The sequence below is a fragment of the Mustela putorius genome, unplaced genomic scaffold, assembly GCF_011764305.1.
Source record: "Mustela putorius furo isolate JIRA1106 unplaced genomic scaffold, ASM1176430v1.1 tig00003845_pilon_pilon_pilon, whole genome shotgun sequence".
NCBI classification, from domain to species: Eukaryota; Metazoa; Chordata; class Mammalia; order Carnivora; family Mustelidae; genus Mustela; species Mustela putorius.
In genome coordinates this window covers 78,393,178-78,411,401 of record NW_025421998.1, presented here as the reverse complement: position 1 = coordinate 78,411,401, position 18,224 = coordinate 78,393,178, and the positions used below count along the sequence as shown (strand labels likewise).

Genomic DNA, 18,224 nt, shown 5'->3' with positions numbered 1-18,224 from the left:
TTTACATTACTAATGTTACTGTTTTTATTTTTCATAATTGATAATCTTTTAAATAAAAATTTAATATGTGATTATATATTAGTGCTTTTTTTCTTTCCTCATATCCAGTATTTGATAGTGTTTTTCTTCAGCCTGAGAAACTTCTTTTAATGTTTCCCATACAGATCTTCTGGTGAAAAAAATCTTTTAGGTGGTCACTAATGAGAACGTCTTTATTTCATCTTCATCTTTGAAGAATGATTTTGCTGGGTATGAGATTGTAGGTTGGCCTTTTCTTTTTCTTACAGCATTTTCAAATATTTTTCCATTCTCTTTTGGTCTTTTCCACTAGTTTTCTTATTTTTTCTGATGAGAAGTGATACCAGATTTCTTTTGTATATAATGTGCTTTTTGTTCTGTCTGCTTTTTTAGATCTTCTCTTTATCTTTGTTTTTCAGGAATTTGACTATGTTGTGCATAAGTGAGTGTGTGTGTGTGTGTGTTTTGTTCTCCACTTGTGGTTCACTGAAATTTTTGGATCCATGGAATGATGTATTTTTATCATTTTGGGGAAAAATTTCATTATCTCTTTTAATGTCTTCTGTTCTACTTTCTTACTCCTTTACTTCTGGCACTCTGCTTATATGTATATCAGAGTCCTAGGTATTTGTCCCAGTAATTTAAGATGTTCTATTTCATTTTTCATTCTTTATTCTCTTGACATTACAATTCAGGTAATTGTCATTGACTTATCTTCAAGTTTACTTATTTTTTCTTCTGCCGTATCCATTGTGCTGTTAAGTCTATTGCTTGAATTCTTAATTTTGATACCATATTTTTCTTTTATAGTAATTTTTTAAACTTTTGTTTATAGTTTCCATATCTTCTAAAATTCTTTATCTGTTTTCATATTTTGTTTTTTCTATATCTCTTCTTAATATCATATTTATTTTTTAAAAGATTATTTGTTTCAGAGAGAGAGAGAGAGAGAGCAGGCGGGGGAGATGGAGAAGAAGAGGGATAGAATCTCTAGGAGACTCCCCACTGAGCACAGAGCCTAATGCTGGGGTTGATTTCATAATCCCAAGATCATGAACTGATCTGAAATCAAGAGTCAGATGCTTAACTAACTGAGCCACCAAGGGCCTCTATTACAAGTACTTTAAAATCACTAGCTTTTAATTGTGGGATATTTTATAGTAGGAGGTATCTCTTAATCTGTTTTGTTTGGCCGTGAATCAGATTTTCTTTTTTCTTCCTGTATCTTATGTTTTTTGGATTATATGGCCAGACATTGTGTGTAAGAGAATAGCTGAGATTGAAGTAGATACTATGGTGATCCTTCTTTGGGTAGGTCATCAGTGTAAGATTGTTAGGCAATCTAATCTAGACTTTGAACTGAATCTGGATTTAGTTAAATTCAATTCACCTCTGTTTTGAATTTTTTTTCTTTTTTGGGGGGCAACATCAGGAGTTTTCATTCAGCCATGCTTAGTATTTGAGTTCTGCCCAGATTCTAGAGTCTTTAGGTTCCATAGCCTATTTGCCAGGTGTCAGTGCTGCTGAAGAGGACTTCAGGGAATGTTTCGCTTGGTTCCGCCACACTGTCACCAATCTTTGATTTATAATCCTTATGCACTTGGTGAAAACCTGTGGGAAAATATTAGCCTAGGGTAGGTGCAGATTCACTCTTGGCTGGGAACTTCTTGGGATTCCAGTCCACATGTTCTGCTATCAGAGGCTTGTTAAAGGTTTGTTTGGAGTCCCCTTGCCATTATTGAGGGTACATTCCTCCTCTTCTACTGCTCTGTCAGAAACAGAAGTAGCTCATCTCTTTCTGTTTTTTAGTTTACTTTAGTTTGTGTTCTGAGCCCTTTCATCAGTTGAATAAAGCCATAATTTAGTTTTTTAGCTTGTTGGCAATGATGTTGGAGCAGTGGTTTCATTACTGTATGTAACTGGAAGTGAAAGTCTTTTGCTTTTCTGTTCATTATCTCAGATAGGTAAGGGAAGATTCAGAAGATTCCACCTGGTTTCCTTCAATGTAACTGCTCTTATATAAAGAATTAATGTGTTTATTGTGCCATGCACTAAGTATATTCATTCATGGTCCAGAGAAATGACCATTTGATGAGACCATGAATTAACTGGATTCAGTGGATCTGCCATGAATCAAATCTAGGTCAGAACACCATGTATTATTTAATTCCCATATGCTTCCATTCTAACAGTTGGACTCTAATGGCACTTCAAGTCCCTGGGTATCAGTTTCAACTTGGGCCATTTATCCAACAGTCCTAAAACAAAGCATAACAAAAACAACAAATCAAACTGTGTATTCCCTCTCCCAAGTTTACTGTTACCCAAGTATGTGGGCTTCTGAGCCTTTGGGGAAGGATTAGAAGAATTCTTATCATATATACTTGCCAGACTTTGCATGGCTCTTTCTCACAGCACTTCTCTCTCTAGGTTACATTATTCTCTAACTCTTTAAAGTGACATTAAATGGAAAATTGCAGGATGCCAAGAGACAGAACATGCTAAAGATCTTTTCAATCCATTTATACCATCAAATAGAATACTGAGCAGTACTGAGATGTTTCATTACTGCTTCCAGTCCTTTGCCTAAAGGTAGGATTCTTCAGTTTTTGAAGAATTCTGAGCCATGAATTGACATTACCCTCACCATGTTGGGAATGGGCTATGAGCAGAGAGGTTCTTGAAACTTGCAACTGAGTCCTTGCTGTATTGAAGTGCTGTCTCCCAAAAGAGATATGACCCCTTTTGTTGAATTTTTCTGGGATGTCAAATTCCAGCAAATGCTTTACATAACCCGGGACCTAGTCATCACTCATTTTTTCTTGATAATTTCTACTAAACAGGACACTAGAGGGAAAGTCTCTTCCTGTTCTCCAGAAGAAACACAAAGATGGGTTTGCATAATTTCTAAACAAAGAGGGACTTATAATAGGAAATTTAGAAATATTATATGTTCTCTTTCTTTGTTGCAATATGTAGTTTGTCTTCTGGGAAAGAGCCCACAAATCTTAAAGCCATGGACCCTAGTCCAGTCCCAATCTATTAATTCCATCTCCTTCCCAGGGGGGAAGGGTAGTTATATATTGCTTATTAACAAACATTCAGTGAGTATCTATAGTCACCCATACATTGTTCCAAGTAGTGGAGATACTTTTGTTAAAAGAGGCAAAAGCTTTTATGGGGGTTATAGTCTAGTGAGGGGAAACAGTCAATAAATAAGTTAATGTGTGAGATGGTGTTAGGTGCTATGGAGAAAAATAAAACAAGAACAGTGGATAGAGCTTCTGGATTGGAACTGGTGGTAGTTGTGATTTTAACTAAGGTAGTTAGGAAAGAGCTCATGAAAAAGGTGACATTATAGATTCTCTGTGGGAGGGTGGCAAGGAGTCTGAAGGTCCAACGAAGGGACTTTTTCCAAACATTTCCCATTACACTTAATTTAGCAGCAAAGAGGGACCCAAATGCAGGTATTAGGATCCCTTGTCTCCCACATTCTCCACTATGTGACATTGTTTTGAGGACCTTTATGGGATTCACTGAAGCACAATATCAAGTAATGTAGTGTAGCTGTGAACTGTTGGCAAACAGGAGTTGCAAACAAATTAGTTAAACAAGTCCTCATTGATTAGTTAATGTTCAGAGAAGATCACAGTTTCCCTAGGGATCTCAGAGAAATACACACTGGATTTCCTGCCTTCAATAAGCTGACAACATGGGGTGGGGATGGGGCAAAGCACAAACAAATCAAGCAGATGTTTTGATGATACAATCTCAACAGTGCAGTTGCAGAGCTACAACCAGGGATGCTCTGAGGGCAGTGTCTTTTGCCAAAATCCAAATGACGTTTTCCACAGGCTTGCTGTGAAGAAAGGCAATTCTGTTCACTCACCTTCTTTTCAGCCTTGCTCACACACATGGATTATCATACTGTCAACAGGATAATCTAATAAGAAGGATGATAATATATTGTCTTTTGTTAGCTGGCTGTAACCCAAGGACTGTGGTTGTTGAATTCAGAAGGGCAGACAGATGGAAGTTTCATGCTGTCCTGTAATTGCAAAGTAGCCTTACCTTTGAGAGTCCTTTTCAGAACAGCATCTATTACCTGTGGCTAAGTTGGGATGGTACCTCTTAAAATAATATGGAATAGACCTACTGGTGAAATTTAATCGTTACCAATTAGATCTAGCAGAAGGAGAATTTATATCAAGCACCATGACTTACCTAATTGGACTGCAGAAATGAGGCTGTCATTATGTTCAGGAGAGCAAGTACTTATTTTAGATTCTAGTTTTTATACTGCATGAACAATAGTGGCTAGAAACCTCCCTATATTGTGTACCCGGGTGCCAGAAGTAACAAATAGGTAATTCAAAAGGTGTTAAAACGTAGTATCAGTAAAAGAAGAATAAATTAAGAAAGTCTAAGATAGATCTACTTAGTAGCAAACCAGGCTGCTTATTTGATCAAACAATTCCATTAAGGACATATCAGCCAAACCAGTGACTGTCCTTATATTTTCATAAAAACTTAAATATCATTAAAGCAATCTGGTATTTGTCTTTGGTATCTTGAAAAAGACTCAATCTCAAGTTCTGTTTTTTATTGTTGTTGTTTTGTTTTTGTTTTTTTTTTAGTTTGTTTGACTTTACTTTCAACTCAGTTTTAAAGAAGAAATATATTTACAACAGTTCAAGTTCTTTGGCACATTTAAACATTTCCCCCTCCATCCTGTTATCTGTTTAATGGGAATTATCAAAAGAAAAAGAATGGTGACTGTCTTTGAGGTTACAAAAAGCATTTGCTTGGAAAGTGATAAGAACTTAGCATTTGGGATGCCTGGCTGGCTCAGTCAAGTGGGCATGGAGCCTACCTGAAATGAAAGAAAAAAAACTTAATATTTGGGGTTTTAAGCTTATTCCATTCCTGGTTTATTTTTTCAGTTAACCTAAAATGGGCCCCATGGGTCCTACTTCTTAACACACACACATACACACATACACATATATGCATAATTTCCCCCATGTTCCACATTTCCTAATTGAGAGACATTTGTGGTCTACTAGATTTTCCTATTAAGATGTTATTAAGTATCTGATTTGGGGGTTTGAATTAATTAACTACTTACAGTTAAAAGTCTTAAATACCTAGACTTATCAATTAAAATTATGTACATCATTACTGGATTTTTATTGGAAACATTATTTAAATTGTTTCAAGATAATCTCCAACAGGTCTAACTGCATCTAGATCAGAATCCCCTGGGGGAAAGGATTTTTCTGTGCTCCATGGAATCAGGCACCATTCAAAGATTAGGTTTATTCTAATTTTCTATAGGCCTAGAATTTGTAGGTAAGCAGGAAGGTTATTCCATCACTCCTAAGGTTGTCTTAATTAACCATCATGAATTGTAATAAAAGATTCTTTGGCTTCTTCCATTGAGTCATTCTCTCTCAAGGGCATAATAGGAGATGGTCTGCATACCAAGCCAGGGCCATGTTAGAAACAGAATTAGGCTGTATTGTAATTAACAGCTTGTAAACAACAAGTTCATATGTGGCTTGTCACTGGTTGATAACCTGGGATGAGTTGGAAAGAACTATTCTTATGGTGGTGTCGGTGTGGAATCTGTGAGTTGCAGAATTCCTGCCAAGGGTGATTGGTGATTGCCTTTCAACTTTTTTCTCTGCCCCTGCATCACCTCCTCCCCAACCAGGGACCTACAATGGGGAAGTGTGGTGAGCGCAAGACAGGGCATATGGTATCACAGCAAAGAAATTTTTAAGGCTCTGGAAAATAAGTGATGGGTTTCAAGTAATCTAAGGAACCAAGCATCCAGCTGAAGGCTTGGAAGGAATGGGGCTGTAGCTGCCAGGAGCAAATGCGGGTGGGCCTGGAGCATGCTGGCTGTGAACGACATCCAGGAGAGGGAGAGACTAGCAACATGGGGAGTTTTAGTTTCTGATGGCAATAACTTAGGTTCGTGCTGTTATTTGTATTTTCTCTTACGAAAGACACCTTTTCCTTGTGGTTCCTAATAAACTTGTGATCATAATGATAGCAATTGAACAGGGCAGTCTCTTCCTATCCTTTTAGATCTTTCAGGAATGGTGGGGTAAAGGTGGGGATAGAAATGGGTTTGTAAAGGCTAGCAAAGTAATTATCACACAAGGCTGATTGATTTGGGGGCTTGTGGTCTACGTGTTGATGGTTGGTTTAGAAGGTTGCTGGTACAATAAGCCACTGGAGAAATGTTATCACCAGCAGCATGAATGAAAAGGTGACATTTGGCAGAGAGAGAGAGAGAGAGAGAGAGAGAGCGAGCGAGCAGAAGATGGTTTTCATCACTACTTCTCCTGTAGAATGTTATTTTACCAGTGCTGTGACATGATTTAGTTCAGGAAATGGGCCTTTGGAAACTATTTTTACTATTACTATTTTTATAAGATGCAGTAGGGGAAATCGTCCAGATGGAAGAATAACAGGGAACAAGCTTCACCATAGTGTGCGTCTCTTCCCTATACTCAAAACCATTCCTGGTAGCACCTTAGTTAAGGTTATGGGTGAATATATTGTGGGGGGAAGAGGAATAAAAAGCACAAGGAGTTGCGGAAAACATGAAGCCTAGGATAGAGAAGGAAGTGTATGTAAGGTGGTATTTGCTAACAGTTACTTTGCATTTACTTGGCAGGTGCTGTTTCAAGTGTTTTACACGTATTAGCACATTTAATCTTTATTTATTTATTTTAAATATTGACTTAGGTATTATCTCTACACCTGATATGGGGCTTGAACTCACAACCCTAACATCAAGAGTTGCACCTCTTCCATTGAGCCAGCCAGGTGCCCCAACACATTCAGTCTTTATAATAGTACTGTAATGTAGGTACTATTATAATTTCTCTTTTCTGTATGACAGAGCAGACACAGGGAAGTTATACATTATTGGGGGGACCTATCATTTGGGGGCTCGTCTGAGACTAAATGACGAGAACTGAGCCAGCATCAGAATTTCTGGAAAAAGCCTCTGGAGGTAAGGTCTCCAGATTTTACTCTGTGAGATCAATCTGTCTGTCTGGGTACGGAGCTCCAAGGTATAGCCCACCAGGGAGAAGTCGGACACAGCCATGCTCCCCAGGGCTGGAGAGGATGCAGGGATGCCCCTTCCCTCCACTGGTAGAAATGATAGGTCCCCCAATAATGAGTCCATGATTAAAGGAGCGAGACTGATACAAAGCGAAGGTCAAGCAAAGCTTTATTTCGTGCCAAGCATCAAGAATCAAACCAAACGTTCGGGGCTGCACCTCTTACAAGAGAGGGCGACCTTTCTCTGTTTCACAGACTAACTTTTAAGGGCAAAGGCCATGTGGTTGGGCCTGGCCACGCACAGGTGGCCAATGAGATTGTAACACACAGAGGAAAGTCCACAGTCATGTTAGGTCACACATAAGTGACCAATTGAATTACAGTTTACCCTATAGTAGACATTTGACCTAGCCTATCACCTTGGTTAGAATTGGCACCCAAAAGGTGCCCAAAGGGCGGGGCCCATACTCCTTGGTAAATAACTAGGGAGACAGTATGCATCCCCCCACTGATCGAATGTCTCCACCTGGCCTGACCCACCCTTGTATCTGGGCTTTGTTACCTGGGGCTGGTTTCTGGGACTTGTTTTTAAGTCCCCTGGGGGGGAAGGAGAGCAGGGACAGTTTAAGTTTTAGACAACAAAGTTATCATTTAACTGATGGAAGTGCTCTAACTAAATAGGTCCTTACAACATGATATCAGTGTCTTACCTAAATTATTAAAACAAATGGTGAAAAGGCTGGTCAGAGCCTTATGTGCTTACTCTAGGAGCTCTCATCAGAAGCAGTTTTTGTTCTCTTTGGAAAGCTAAAGCATTCTAAAAGTCAGGACAGCAGTTATTCTGAATTTTAGCTAAAAAGAATCCCAGAAGATGTCTGGAAAAGCCCCTTTATGACTTCCACATCTTTTTAAAAAAATATTTTATTTATTTGAGAGAGAGAGAGAGAGAGGGCCCAAACAGGAGATAAAAGCTAAAGGAGAGAGAGAGATAGAAGTAGACTCCTGCTGAGCAGGGAGCTTGACCTGGGGCTCAATCCCAGAACCCTGAGATTAGGATCTGAGATGAAGTCAGCTGTTTAGCCAACTGAACCACCCAGGCACCCCTATAACTTTTACATCTTATCTATGCACCTGTGTATAGGTCTATATCTGGGATGAATCACTGAATTATACATGGGTTTGTGGGTCTTGAGTGAGAACTTGTTCTCCCAGTGTGTGTGTCTCCAAATTCCCTCTTGTAAGGACACCAGTCATATTGAATTAAAGGCCCACTCTACTCCACTATGACCTCCTCTCAACTAACTACTTTTGCAATAAGGTCACATTCTGAGGTCCTAGGGAATAGGGGTTCAACATAAATGGAGAATGACAATTCAACCGATAACATGTGATGAACTTGTGATAGGCTGCCCTGACCCCTTTCAGCTGCTGAAGATACTGCTGGAAGAGGGTATGCAGCCATCACACCTTCCTGGCATTGCCATCATCTGAAGAAAACGACCTCTCCAGCGATCTGGCTCCTTATAGGGCAGTCTGGATTAAAAAAAAAAAAAAAAAAACTGAGCATAAAGTATAAAGCTGGCCTATGCCACAGATAATTTTTTTTATCACTTTTCAAATCGCCGAATATATCAGTCTCTTATCTTGCTATCTGGGTCATCCCTAATGCACTTCATAGCATCTGATTTTATCATAAAAGTGTGTGGATAGGTGGATTTGAAGTGTTGTATGCAGAGAGGGAAGGAAGACCGATGGAGAGCACAGTGGTAAGAAATAAAAATGCCAGCTTATTACAAATTGATCAGCTGCCTCAATTGTTAAAAATGCCAGCTGGTTGGAAAGCATCATTTTCTCTGTAAATTGTTATAAAATTATTATTAAAAATTGCAGTGTAAGCTGATTTTTAACCCAGATGAAAAACTATGGTTTATATACAGAAACATGCGAGGATTTATAGGTCATTAAAGAGAGACTTTTGAGGTGGTTGGGCTCGGGCTACCAGCCAGTGCTGCCATTTCCAGCAGTGGGACCTTGGGACACCTTTCATTTCCTCAAGAGAGAATTGTAGAATTGTGTGGGTTAGAGAAAGTGTATATAAGGCCCCTAGTAGGTGCTTGGCATCTACTAGAACATAAATAAATTGTGTTCAGAAAACAGTAATGATAATATAAATAGTAACAGTAATAACTATTTGGGAGCAGAGTGATAAATTATTTCAAGTGACTCCTATGTATATTTAAAATGTATTCTAAAGTGAACATAACAGTATATAGATTATTCTAGAAACATGGCTTGTGTTGGCTCATACTTTTAAGATCCTTCCACTGAAATCATCTCTGCACCAGCAATGCCAAGATTATGCTGAAGGATATGTTTTTTTTGTGTGTAGTGTTTCAAATAGCATCTTTACATCCAATTTCCTGAATTGTCATTTTAACACTTTGCAGTGAAAGAAGTAAACTATCACTTGAAAAGAATGTATTATATAAAATGTGTTTCTAAGAAACTTGAATTTATTTGAAAAATTTTGCTGGGCCTCAATTTGCTAATGAAAAAAAACACATTATTTCATATAAGTTGCTTTCTCAAGAATTGAAACTTCTCCATTAAGTGCTAAGGATTTCATATGGCACCAGGTTTTTAAAGGTTTTTAAAAGAACACCTAAAAGCACCAGTGAACAGTTTATTCTTCCTGTGTGTTCAGAATTAGAATAAAGCTTTTGACAGTATCATCAATGCACTGACATTATTGAAGGTCCTTAACCTTATTATGGAACAGTTGAACAATACTTGTTTGTTCATCCCAGAATCACATAAGAAAAATCTTTGGGTTTCAAGGTTTTCAGTTGCTTTTTTCTTTTCTTCTTCTTCTTCTTTTTTTTTTTTTTAAATGAAAAGTGATGTTGGCAATGACAATGAGTAGAGTGACAAAAGCAGATAGTACCTGTGGAGATAAGTTCTCATGTTATCGTTAATAGTGATAACAGTCTTTAAACATGGGCAATTTTTTTCATATACGTATTTTTTAAAAAGAAAAGTCCTTGCATAAAATTGTTTTTTTCCCTTTGGAACTAACTTACCCTTTGAGAGGTTGTAGAATAACCTGTTATATGAACTTTATGGTAGATATTTCAGTAGTGTCTCACATTGCATCAGGTGAGGAATATAGGTTTTTAAAAATTTAATTAAAAAAATTTATTTGACAGAGATGGAGCAAAAGCAGGTGGAGCTACAGGCATAGGGAGAGGGAGAAGCAGGCTCCCCACTGAGGAAGGAGCCTTTGTGGGGCTCGATGCCAGGACCCTGGGATCATGACCTGAGCCAAAGGCACCCACTTAACCAACTGAGCCACCCAGGCACCCAAAGGAATATACGGGTTTAATCAGGGCATTGCTAGGTTTAATATGCTCTCACATACAATGTGACTGGGGTACACAGCTATTACGTTTTTGAGAATGTAACATTCTAATCTACCTCTCCACTTTACTTTTTAGTTTCTTAAATATTTGGACAAGTATAAAGTAGACAAAAGTGAGGCAGTTGTGCCATCCAAGTATCTCCAGTAGAATTTTTTAATAAAAAAGACAAAGTGCTACAGTGATACGATTAGAAAGTTACAATAGGGCTCTTGGTGTATTGGTAACATATAGTATTGGTAATGTTTGACAATGTGTGATTCACAGGAATTCATTTTATTATTGTGCTGCAAAATATATGTAAATTTTTCGTATGTAGTTTTGTATGCATCCAGTGTTACACGGGGGCCAATCTTTAACTCTCCCTCAAATAAATGATTAAGAAATGGGGTGCCTGGGTGACTTAGCTGGTTAAGCATCTGAGTGTTGATTTCTGCTCAGGTTATGATGGTAAGATTGAGCCCATGTCAGACTCCGTGCTGGGCATGAAGTCTGCTTCAGATTCTCTCTCTCCCTCTTCCTCTACCCTTCTGCCCCACATCTCCTGCCCATGCACTCTTTCTAAAACAACAACAACAACAACAACAACAATAATAAATAAAAATAAATGAACAACAAAAACTGACTGAAATGAAAAGTAAAAACTTCTATCCCTAGGTACTCTCTTTAAAGGAAACTACTATTTTGTCATTTTCTAGTATATCTTTCTTGAAAATGTTCTAAGCATTTAAAATATATATTGTACATATTCCTTTTATTGGACTGTAAAAACAGCGCAAGGCTGCCAGGGAGTCAGGTTCTGGAACTAGAAAATCTAGGCTGGAATCTTGTCTCCTCCAATGACATTGTGGGACTTTAAGTTATTTAGTCTCTCTGTGGCTTCCGTACTTTCATCTGTCAAATGGAGCTAATAAGCCTTAGAGGGTTACTTTTAGGATTGGGTGTGTTATGTTAAACATACTCCTGGCATATTGCATTAAGGAAATATAAACTACAATTACTGCTTATGCCAAACAGATTGTTTATCAGTTTTATTGAGGTATAAGTGACAAATAAAATTCTAAGATATTTAAGTGTACAAAACAAAGTTGATATATGTATACATTGTGAAAGGATTAGTTAACACATCCATCACATCACATAATTACCTTTTCTTGGTGAGAACGTTTAAGTTCTACTCTTTTAGCAAATTTCAGTTGTGCAATACAGTGTCACCAACCTATGGTTATTGTGTCATACATTAGATCCTTAATCCTTATTTATCTTATAACTTCAAGTTTGTACCCCTTTATCAACCTGTACTTATTTGTCTCACCCCGAAGCCCCTGGAAACCACTTTTTTACTGTTTTTTTGTTTGATTGTTTGTTTTAGATTTCATACATACGTAATGCCATGTGGCATTTGTTTTCCCTGTAGGGCTTATTTCACACAGCAGTATGCTCTCCAGTTTCATCCATGTTGTTGCAAATGAAAAGATTTCCTCCTTTTAAAAGGTTGAATAGTATTCCATTATATATGTATATACCATGTTTTCTTTTTAAAAAAATTTTTAATTTTTTTATTAACATATAATGTATTATTAGCCCCAGGGTACAGATCTGTGAATCACCAGGTTTACAATTTACAGCACTCACCATAGCACATACCTTCCCCAAAGTCCATAACCCTCCCCCACACTTCCTCCCTCCCCCCAGCAACCCTCACTTTGTTTTGTGAGATTAAGAGTCTCTTATGGTTTGTCTCCCTCCCAATCCCATCTTGTTTAATTTATTCCTTTCCTACCTCCCAAGCTCCCCATGTTGCCTCTCAACTTCTTCATATCAGGGAGATCATATGATAATTATCTTTCTCTGATTGACTTATTTCGCTCAGCATAATACCCTCTAGTTCCATTCACATCATCGCAAATGGCAAGATTTCATTTCTTTTGATGGCTGCATAGTATTCCATTGTATATATATACCAATCTTCTTTATCCATTCATCTGTTGCTGGACATCTAGGTTCTTTCCATAGTTTGGCTATTGTGGACATTGCTGCTATAAACATTTGGGTGCACGTGCCCCTTTGGATCACTATGTTTGTATCTTTAGGGTAAATACCTAGTAAGTAGTGTGATTGCTGGGTCATAGGATAGCTCTATTTTCAGCTTTTTGAGGAACCTCCATGCTGTTTTCCAGAGTGGTTGCACCAGCTTGCATTCCCACCAACAGTAGGGGGGTTCCCCTTTCTCTGCATCCTCACCAGCATCTGTCATTCCCTGACTCAATTTTAGCCATTCTGACTGGTGTGAGGTGGTATCTCATTGTGGTTTTGATTTGTATTTCTCTGATGGCAAGTGATGTGGAGTGTTTTTTCATGAGTCTGTTGGTCATCTGGATGTCTTCTTTGCAGAAATGTCTGTTCATGTCCTCTGCCCCTTTCTTTTTTTTTTTTTTAAAGATTTTATTTATTTATTTTGACAGACAGAGATCACAAGTAGGCAGAGAGGCAGGCAGAGAGAGAGAGGAGGAAGCAGGCTCTCCGCAGAGCAGACAACCCGACGTGGGGCTCGATCCCAGGACACTGGGATCATGACCTGAGCTGAGGACAGAGGCTTTAATCCACTGAGCCATCCAGGCACCCCCCTCTGCCCATTTCTTGATTGGATTATTTGTTCTTTGGGTGTTGAGTTTGATAAGTTCTTTATAGATTTTGGATACTAGCCCTTTATCTGGTATGTTGTTTGCAAATATCTTCTTCCATTCTGTCAGTTGTCTTTTGGTTTTGTTGAGTGTTTCCTTTGCTGTGCAAAAGCTTTTGATCTTGATGAAATCCCAATAGTTCATTTTTGCCCTTGCTTCCCTTGCCTTTGGTGATGTTTTTAGGAAGTTGTTGCTGCGGCTGAGATCGAAGAGGTTGCTGTCTGTGTTCTCCTCAAGGATTTTGATAGATTCTTGTATCTCATTGAAGTCTTTCATCCATTTTGAGTCTATTTTTGTGTGTGATGTAAGGAAATGGTCCAGTTTCATTTTTCTGCATGTGGCTGTCCAGTTTTCCCAGCACCATTTGTTGAAGAGACTGTTTTTTCCATTGGACATTCTTTCCTGCTTTGTTGAAGATTAGTTGACCATAGAGTTGAGGGTTTATTTCTGGGCTCTCTCTTCTGTTCCATTGATCTATGTGTCTGTTTTTGTGCCAGTACTATACTGTCTTAATAATGATAATTTTGTAATAGAGCTTGAAGTCTGGAATTGTGATGCCACCAACTTTGGCTTTCTTTTTCAATATTCTTCTGGCTATTCGAGGTCTTTTCTGGTTCCATATAAATTTAAGGGTTATTTATTCCAGTTCTTTAAAAAAAAAAAAAAAGAATGGTATTTTGATAGCAATTGCATTAAATGTGTAGATTCCTTTAGGTAGCATAAACATTTTCATAATATTTGTTCTTCCAATCCATGAGCATGGAATACCTTTCCATTTCTTTGTGTCTTCCTCAGTTTCTTTCATGAGTACTTTATAGTTTTCTGAGTACAGATTCTTTGCTTCTTTGGTTAGGTTTATTCCTATGTATCTTATGGTTTTGGGTGCAATTGTAAATGGGATCAACTCCTTAATTTCTCTTTCCTCTGTCTTGTTGTTGGTTTATGGAAGTGCAGCTGATTTCTGTGCATTGATTTTATATCCTGAATTCCTGTACTGGATTTATATTACTGAATTTCTGTACAAGTTCTGGCAGTTTTGGAGTGGAGTCTTTTGGATTTTCCACATAAAATATCATATCCTCTGCAAAGAGTGAGAGTTTGACTTCTTCTTTAGTGGTTTGGATGCCTTTAATTTCTTTTTGTTGTCTGATTGCTGAGGATAGGACTTCTAGTACTATGTTGAATAGCATTGGTCATAGTGAATATCCCTGCCATGTTCCTGATATTAGTGGGAAAGCTCTCCATTTTTCTCCATTGACAATGATATTTGCTGTGGATTTTTCATAGATGGCTTTGATAACATTGAGGAATGTGCCTTCTATCCCTACACTTTGAAGAATTTTGATCAAGAAAGAATGCTGTATTTTGTCAAGTGCTTTCTCAGCATCTATTGAGAGTATCATATGGTTCTTGTTCTTTCTTTTATTAATGTATTGTATCACATTGATTGATTTTTGGATGTTGAACCAACCTTGCAACCCAGGAAAAAAATCCCGTTTGGTCGTATACCACATTTTCTTGATCCATTCATCCATTAATAGGCACTTGGGTTGTTTCCATATCTTTCCATATCTTGGCTATTGTGAATAATGATGCAATGACCATGAAAGTACAGTTATCTCTTTGAGAAAATAGATTTGTGTGCTTTGGATATATATCCAGAAGTGGGGTTGCTGTATCACATGGTAGTTCTATTTTTCATTTCTTAAGGAAACGCCATACTGTATTCCATAATGACTGTACCAATTTGCATTCCCACCAACAAAGCACAAAGTCTCCATTTTCTCCACATCCATACCAGCATTTGTTATCTGCCTTTTGATAAGAGCCATCCTAACAAGCATGAGGTGATACCTCATTGAAGTTTTGATTTGCATTTCTCTGATAATTAGTGACGCTGAACATTTTTTTGATGTACCTGTCAGTCATTTGTATGTCCTCTTTGGAAAAATTTTGAGTTGATTTTGTGTGTGGTATACGATAGGAGTCCAGTTTCATTTTATTGTAGGTGGGCATCCAGTTATCCCAGCAGTATTTGGTGAAGAGCTTGTCCTTCCCTACTGTTTATTTTTGGCTCCTTTGTTGAAAATGAACTGACCATATAAGCACAGGTTCATTTCTGTGCTCTATACTGTTCCATTGATCTGTGTGCCTTTATGCCAGTACCATACTTTTTTTTTTTAAGATACTGGGACTTGGGTAAATTTATTTCTTTGACAATTTACTTAATATTATAAAATTATGAACTTGATGGAAGAATTTTTGCAAAAATTAATGATAATATCTAATGCACAAAATTTCTCATTTCTTTTTTTAAAGGTTTAAAATGTATTTTAATAAGTAGACACTGCATTACTGCTCCATTTCTCAGAAAACTCCAAAGATATCAGGGACAAGTCAAACATAGTATACAAGTAAAAAATAATGCACAGCATAACTACCTAAGATAGGCAAGGCTAAGAGTGACTGTCTGACCTTCAGCACGTAGTAAGCTTGTTTCCAAGATTGTACTAGACCTATCAAGAAAATATGTGAATAGCAACATCACAGACACAAAAGGGCCATTCCTGGGTTGTCCTTACCAAGAAAAAAGATGGAGGAAACTTAACACAAGATTTTTTAAAGATACACTAAAATGAAAATCTCTAAGAGAAAATGTCTTCCTTAGGACATGAAGGGGTGATGCATGGGGTAGAATAGAACTTTATGTTTGTTGTCTGTGATCTCTCTGGACATTTGCCTGAATTCCCACCTGCAGGTGAATGGGACAATAGGACTAAGGTCCTTGGGATGGGATTTTTTTTTTTTTTTTTTTTGGTATGTGGCAGTGCCCCTGGGTTTGGAGAATATAAGAATGAGAAAGCAAATACAACAGGATGAGTAAAGATTGGAATGATCAAGATTAATAGGAGCTCTAACTGGATCCATTTTGCCGTAGTTCCTCCCCACCCACACCCCCAGGCCCTCAATAATCAAGGGAGACTTAAGGAATGCACCACACAGAATCAACTTGTTAAATGATAAACTGCACAGAACTGATTTGTTAAAATATCGCCCCTCCCTCACCCTCAGCCTCCCCCAAACTCCCTCAGAGTAGTGCGGGCAAGGAAGACCCAACTATTGGGAGAAACCCCTAACACTTTTCCATGGCAGAATTCAGGCTAGGCTAGGGTCGTTCTTTTAAGGGTTTATGGGAAACTAGACATGGAGATTTTTGTTAGTATCAGAGATGTTCGTCTGGAGCAAATTCAGCTCCAGGAGCTGCATGGTTGAACGCAGGGTGGGGGTGAGGCGGGGTTCCACTAATTGCCCCAATTTCTTCCACTGTAGCAGCTGGGCCAAAGCGTTCAGTTGTTGGTGGGGTCAATCGCAAGGTTCCATCTGGCATAATGGTGACAGGTCCTGGAGGAGCTGTGCCAGCTGGCACTGGAGCAGGGGCACAGTGACTCTGTTGTTGATGCCCACAGCACCTCCCATTGCCACCCGGCCCATCTGTATCTCCTGTTCTCTTGCATCAGGGCACGTTCCCTTGAATCCTTCCCGCTGTAATTGCCTCATTTCTTGCTGTTGCCGCTGCATCTCCTCCTCACAGCGCCTGCGCTCCTCCTCCCGTCTGAGCTCCAGTTGCTTCCGTTTTTGCCTTTCTTGGTTGTGCAGCGCTTCCATCCCCCAAAGTTCTTGATGCTACATCGAATTCTGTCTCATGAGTATGAGCTGGTGTTACGGTGGGCAGCCTCCGTCTCCAGCTTCTCACAAGTCCCTTGATGCTGCGGTCCGCTTGGTCCTGCTGCTGCTTCTCCGTCTCTGAGTGCCTTCCAGCACGTGGCATACTCATACTCCGAGGAGCCAGGCTGTGCAGATTTGGGTGGCTGCTCTCACTCCGTGTGAAATGGCTCACTCTTTATCACCAGCTTCTCGGGAATTCCGTCTTCATCATCCAGCTGGTCCATGGGCTCCACAGTCACAGGCTGAGTAAATACGGTCAGCAGGAAGGAGCCTTCACTGCACCTGTCCAGAGCTTTCCGAACAGCTGGCTTCCCTGAGAATTCAAGTTCCTTCCCCTGGGGGCCTTTCTTGATCATCCACAGTAATGACAGCCCTTTCCACCTGGCCAAACATGGAAAAGGCTTCCTCCAGCAGTTCATTGGAAACGCACCAAGGAAGGTTTCGGACTGCACTGGGTGCGCTGCGGCAGGCAGAGCACACACTCAGCCGCTTTCCATGGAGCAGCACATTGTCCAGCTCTGCGTGCGAGATCTCCCCTAGTATTCCTGTTTGCCAGTGGATAGAGCCAAAGCCCTTCTCCTTAGGAATGAAGACTCCACTTGCCATCCCATATTTCTCAAAGAGTTTCCTCCTCTCATCCTCAGTGAGGTCAGGAGGAGGACTGCCCACAAAGAGCTGGTTGTGTCGGGTGAAGGTCTTCTCTCCTGGTTTCCTAAAATTCTTCAGGTTAATAGTCAAGAGTTCATTTTGGCTACTGGCTTGTTGTCCATTTGCGGGTCCTGGTGGTGGTGGTGGCTGCTGCTGTCGCTGCTGCTGGTGATGCTGATGATGCTTCCTTGGAGTACGGCTTTGCTTCTCTGAGTTAAAGGTTTTGTTGCATTTTTGCATTCCTCTACTGACTGTTCTCTCTGCAGAGTAACAGCAATGCTATCTGACCTCTACCATCTTAAGCTGAATTTTCTCATTTCTATGTTTACTAAAAATAGGTCATGTGGTTTATAACCAGAATGTAATTTTTAAAATTTTAATTCCAGTGTAGTTGACACACAGTGTTATATTAGTCTCAGGTGTATAATATAGTAATTCAGTAATTCCAAATATTACACAGTGCTCATCGAGATAAATGTACTCTTTTTTTAAAAATATTTTATTTATTTATTTGAGAGAGAATGAGTGAGAGAGAGCATGAGAGAGGAGGAGGTTAGAGGGAGAAGCAGACTCCCCAAGGAGCTGAGAACCCGAAGCAGGACTCGATCCTGGAAGTCTGGGATCATGACCTGAGCTGAAGGCAGTC

General features: G+C 39.1%; 1 pseudogene; it reads right to left on the bottom strand.

Annotated features, from left to right (window-relative positions):
• Positions 1-16,379: 16,379 nt before the first annotated feature.
• On the bottom strand, positions 16,380-17,818 carry LOC101682234 (annotated as a pseudogene).
• Between the last annotated feature and the right edge of the window lie 406 nt (positions 17,819-18,224).